Genomic DNA, 6074 nt, shown 5'->3' with positions numbered 1-6074 from the left:
CAGTTGAATAAGAGTATTAAGAAAAAGTCTCAAAGTTTGTTTTGGGTTTTTTCAGTCATTCAAGCCTGCACAGTTTAGACACATTCCTTGTTTGCTTTGTGCATGTTTGAAACCACTTTGTTCTACATCTGTACGGTCATCACGATTAAACTTTAATGTGACATCCTGCTGCATATGGCCTGGTGAGCTGACATTCAAGGATAAGGTCACCATCTGCTCACATAGTCAGAGCTTTATGCTAAGAATTGCTTTTTACATTGATAGTGACAAGCCCTGAATGACTCTTATAAAGGGTCAAATAAAAACAGGAAGCCAACAGAAAGCAGCTTTCAATTCTACAGAAATCTGTTACGTAACTTCTTAGTGTCTGATTCAGGCAACACCATTTTTGTTTCAGATAGAACCTTTGTAACCATCTGTACCTTGATTCCAAGCCTCAAATTTATCCTTTTTGTCAACCCAGTAACTCCTCTGAAGTTACACCAGGGATACTTTTGGCTTTCAGCTTGCTTTCATAAATTTTCCACTCACTCATTTACATCTCACTCATTTTCTGTATTGTTATTTTGCTCAGATCAACACTGTTTTCTTATAGTGAAGATGTGACTAACCAAATCTGATTTCTAATTGCTGTAGAATGCTCTGTGCCAGGCAATTCCATCATTGCCATCATCCCCTGTCCCTGCTGGTTACGTGTGCCCATTCTCCAGCAGAGCTCACCAGTTACGGCTTTACTCTTCCTTCTTTATCCTATCTCCAGCAACGACTGCTTCAAGTTTCCTTTTTAAAGATCAAATGTATTCCTGTCCTATATGGACTCAGTATCTTCTGACAATTATTTATGTGAGAAGGACTAAGCTGGGAAATTGATGCCAAGAGCGACCAGATTTATAGTCTAGGTGCTGATGCCCACAGCTGTTTAAACACCTGTGTTGCTATTTTATTAATATACTCTTGTCATAATTTTTTTCTCTTTACTCTTCCACTAGCTATGCTTTCTCCTTGGTAGCCCAGCAACATAACAATTTAATATTTTCATGCTTTAGTTCTTAATTAAAAAAAGAATTTTTTGGAAAAAATGAGATGAGGAAAAAAATTTGTTTGTTAAAAATACTTCCAGATGAGAGGAACTCTTAGCAAATTCCATCTGCATAACTGAAAGACAAAGGAAAGTATGCCAAGAAAAAAAATTTTTTAAGGAAGCTCTATTATAAACACCATAAAAGCATGAAATGCATACCATAAAATTAATGTGGATGGGAGGAAGGAAACTTGGGAAAATACAAAGCAGCAAAGGATGCAGAATGACAACTACTGGGTAAAGTGGGGGCACAGGCAGATACTGAAAAGGAGGCTGGTAAACTGTGACAGTTGAACAGCACTGCAAGCTGGTTACAGTGTAATTAATGGAACTGTTAGACACAGAATCTATCCCAGTAAGGATTGTCCATTGTTACTTTAGTGGAGACCCAAGTGACTGTATAGTAAAGCATCCCCAGAGAAAGAGAAATGAAGGAACCTGGCCTGGTGCTTTTTCTTTTTTTTTTTTTTTTTTTCTTTTCTTTTTTTTTTTTTCCTGAACTCTTTGTGCACAATGAAAGCAGGATTAATATTTTGGCAGTGACAAATTTAATGCTAAAAACTGTGGACTTCAGGATGCTTTTGTGAGGTTTTAATCAGCACTGAAGGAACTGGCAAATCACACTGCAATTACTGGTGCTTTTCATTGCACCTTTTAAGAATGTCATGTTACATTATAACAGTGGTAGAGCTGGCTGTGAATTTACAGTAATTTAATGCAAATAAAGTACAGTTGTCATTTTGGCATTACAAGAAAGCATTTAGATCGTTAAAATATTTAGCTTTAAAAGTTATATGACCAACAAAAACATACACAATATCAATATTACTGTAGGCTTAGAATCCTGTTTCTTGGCCTATAAAATCTCAAATGGTAAGTTCCTATATGCAGAAGGATTTGCAGAATAGATTTTTCACATCTCTCTCAACAAAGAAATGGATGGGAATCCCCTCTTGGTCAGAACTTTTGTTCCACTACATTCTGATTTGTCAATCATATGTCAGTTTTTTAAGAGTTGTGAGTTCATCTCCTCATCGACATGAATTGCAATGAAATCACCATGAGTAAGGCTCTTATCTATCAGGTGGTATTTAGCTTTTTTTCACTATCAATTAAATACAACAGTAACTTATATTGAAATTATACCAGTAGCAACATGAAGATAAAATAGTGTTCTGAGTTATTTATTCTGGCAGCATGACATGATGGTGCAAGTCCTCCAACTGATGTATTTTTTTAAGCTAAAGAAATATGTGAACTCCAAGTCAGTTTTTCCAGTAACTTTTACTGCTTATATGTTACTTATGCATTAATGCAGTTCAGAATTAATTTGAGAGCTCACTTTCCAGGAAGTTTTGTCATTATGTTATTCCAGCAAGATGTGTTCTAGTAGTAACAGCAAAACCAAACCATGTAAACCCTGAGAGGTTCAACACATGGGGTTGTGGTGGTGAAACAAAGGATTATAGCAATAAAACACTAAAAGACCTTTTTCTTCAAAAAGCAAATATGTTTCCTTCTCTCCATGATGAAGATCTCACTGCACTGCACCACCATAACATTTGGATAGAAAGGCAAGTTGAAATTCACTATTTCGGAGCCAGAAGGAAACCAAATTAAACATGAGGCTAATTTTGAGTTTGAAGGGGCTTGAGAAGAATGGACCAAAAGCAACAAGGTCATAAATTAAAAATGGGTTGAAAAGTGTTCCTCCATGCCAAGCCTGATGACACTGTGGCAGTGACCTGACTCCTTAATTAACACAATTGCTGATTAATCCTGCAAACCTTTGGCTTCCAAAGATTCCAAAGAGAAAATCAATATACATGGCCCATTTGTTCAACTTTAGGTGAAGATCCACAACTGCTGTTCAGACATGTTTTTCTTCTTTGCAGTTTAAATTAACAGCTTCCAGGCTATTGTAAATTATTCTTCCTCTCTAATTTTTTCTTGCCTGTGAATATTTGAGTTGTTTAAAACAAGACACGTTCTCTGTTTGTGTGGTGTTCTGTTACCAGAGACACGTTATGTGCTTTACATTGTGTCCAATACAAATATGCTCATATGCATTGACTCAAAAATGTTTCCTCATTTTACCATTTACCTTAAAACCCTATTCCTACTCCAAAGCAAAATCCTCCATAGAAAAGTGTATTTTCTGTGTTGTTTTCCATGTGATGATTGGAGGTGATATACCCAGGATAACATTTTTCTCTCATTTCCATATATGTGAGAACATGAACTCCTGTGTTGTGCAAACTCTATAATCTTTTGATCACTCATCAGACTTTTCCTTTGCTGCTTTCATAAATATTTCTCTTCCATTGCATTTGTAAGCAATTCTATTTAGATCCATAATCCTTATCTTTTGGGGGGATGAGGCTTGTAGGTAAAAAAGTTGATTTTCATTACTTTGCTGGTGCTAATGTTGACAGTTTAAATCCTCACTAGCTGAAGAAATAAAGTAGATTTCAGCGAATATTTTAAAAGTACCAACTATAGAAAAAAATATGGAAATATCATCTTGTAAATGGAAACTTGCAATTTTATTTATATTAGCAGATTTGTTTGTGCAAGTCAATTTTCTTCCATATTTTTGTAAGTGTTAAGATTTCTTGATAGCATATTTTCTTGTGTTGATACACTTTTTTAACCGTCTGAATGTGGGCTTATGATAATTTTCATCACTTATACAGAAGTAATAGAATCTGCCAGCAAACCTTCTGAATGGGTAGGTGTATATTACTGCCATTTGTGCAGGTGGGGAAACTAAGCATCATGCTTTTATAGTCACATCTTGACAGAGGAAGAGCTGCCACGAGTGGACACAAGTTAATCTGGGTCCCTCCTTTGTAATGGGCTGATCAGTCAATATGCTGTTGTCATTCATTCCACCTTGAAACAGTTTATTTTCTGGTTTAAATCCAGTTATTTTGGGATTTATTTTGAACAGAGCTCTCTAAAAAGGAAAACTGTTTATATCAATTAGCAGAAGCAAACATGTTTTGTAGCTTTGCAAAGATCCTATTTAGAATTCTCCAGCAAAGTTAGGGCATGTACATATTTTAAAATAAACCTATGTCACATAATGACTGTGACAGAAGGGGAGCTGAGATGTAATAATATTGTGAATGCCATAGATGAGGCTCTGTAAAAATATAGAGATACTGATATATCACCTAGTTATTGAGAGACACTCTGCAAGAGATTTGCACAGCATGTGCTTTGCAGGACAATTTCTTTTGGCAAATCAAGAGTTAAGAGGCAGGCTCCATCCTCTGCTTCAGCTGAGGAAAGGGAGAGGGTAGGAGTGGGTGGTAGAATGTTTCAGGGTTGGTTGGGAGTGTCTGAGGGTAAGAGAAAGGGGACTCATGGGAAAGGAAGGAAGGGAACATAGGAGAGAGTTGAAAGATGGCAGAGGTGGGAGGTTTTCTCAAAATACAGGGGAAGTAGGGACCATGAGATGCTTGACAGCAACTACAATGTGAGTATGGAGCCAGGGCCTGTGACAGAAATTCATTAATGGAACATCACTGCTTTAAAATTTACATTGGATTTGTGAAGATTAACACCTGAGATGTGAAACTGCCAGAGAAGGCAGTCGTGTATGTGTGCAGTTTTTAGACATTTGGCCCTGAAAAAGAGATTCTAAAGAAGTAAAAGCATTCGTCTTCTTAAGAAGAAAAGCATTTGTTGCTTGAAAGAACGGCTCTTTTATTATCAAAATTGTGGTTGTGTAGGAAAGTGCAGGTGCCTGTCAGTGATGTAACATGGCTGATGTACAGTGACCCTCAGCCTAATCTGAGATGAGTGAAATGTCATGATAAGCATAACTTCTTCTGAATGAGAGGAGATGAACCAAAGTCTAACATGTGGTTGAAAAAACTTGGAGTTTCCTGCAGAACTATGATAGTCTTTAGCTGAGATCTGAATTAGATCATTCCATCATCATGAGAGCACTACTTTCAACATTCCATAGTTCTCAACAGATGGAGATGTATTTCAAACTATGTGTACATTTGAATGAGACAAAGCAAACATACAGAAAAGTAAAAATAGACTGGGATCCAGGGCACATTTGCTATTTCTCTTTTAAATTGAAACACTGCTTGACAACTACTGAACATCTTGTCCTCTTTGAAGCATTTGTTTTCTTTTCCGTGAAGTTAATTTGGTCACATTTCAAAAAATGTTACTATGTTGTGATCACAGTTCTTGTTTAATGCATAAATCTCACCCACCAGGTCTCTGAGTAGAGACATTAGAGTTATGAGCTACAAGGGTGTTGAAATTTTTCCACAATGGATCCGTTAAAGAGGTTTAATTACTATTTCTGTGTTGTAGGCAAGAGAGGCTCATGTTGTTTTCTTACCTGGCACCATGGAATGGGGATGGACATCAAGATGTTAACTGACTTTCATAAGCCTGCAGGAATATGAATACATCAGTTGTTACACTTGACAGCCCTGAAACACTCAAACACTTTTTCACCATGTTTTCAGGAAAACAAATTTTAAGGAGTGTAATAAAATTGAGCAGGTATAATTTTAAACTGAATTATCTCTAAGATAACACTAACATATCTGGCTAGTGCACCACTGCTACCTGCAAAATACATATACATGCATATAGACACCCTTTTCACTTGCTGACACTAAAGAATATAATGAGACTTAGTTCCTTTAAATAGCACTTTAAAGTCTATTAGTGGAAACATTAGATAAGACCTGGGTGTTATTTACTTTTTATTACTTTTTTCAAAAATCTGCCAAGGGCACCCAGGGTGTTGAATGGTGTTCTGGTATTAGAGACTAGTAAAAATGCAAATAAATAACTAAAGCACTTTTTATGGGTTTAATTACTTTTAGACATTTGAACAATATAATTCATAATGGAAATGTTGATGAACCACTATTTTATCACTATTTGTTACTCTGTAGAGAGTCTTAGAAAGTGAGGGATTTATACATTTTTAATTAAATTTTGATAGTTT

This window comes from Chaetura pelagica, unplaced genomic scaffold (genome assembly GCF_000747805.2).
Source record: "Chaetura pelagica isolate M959 unplaced genomic scaffold, ChaPel_1.0 scaffold275, whole genome shotgun sequence".
Taxonomy (NCBI): Eukaryota; Metazoa; Chordata; class Aves; order Apodiformes; family Apodidae; genus Chaetura; species Chaetura pelagica.
Note: the sequence above shows the minus strand (reverse complement) of the source record.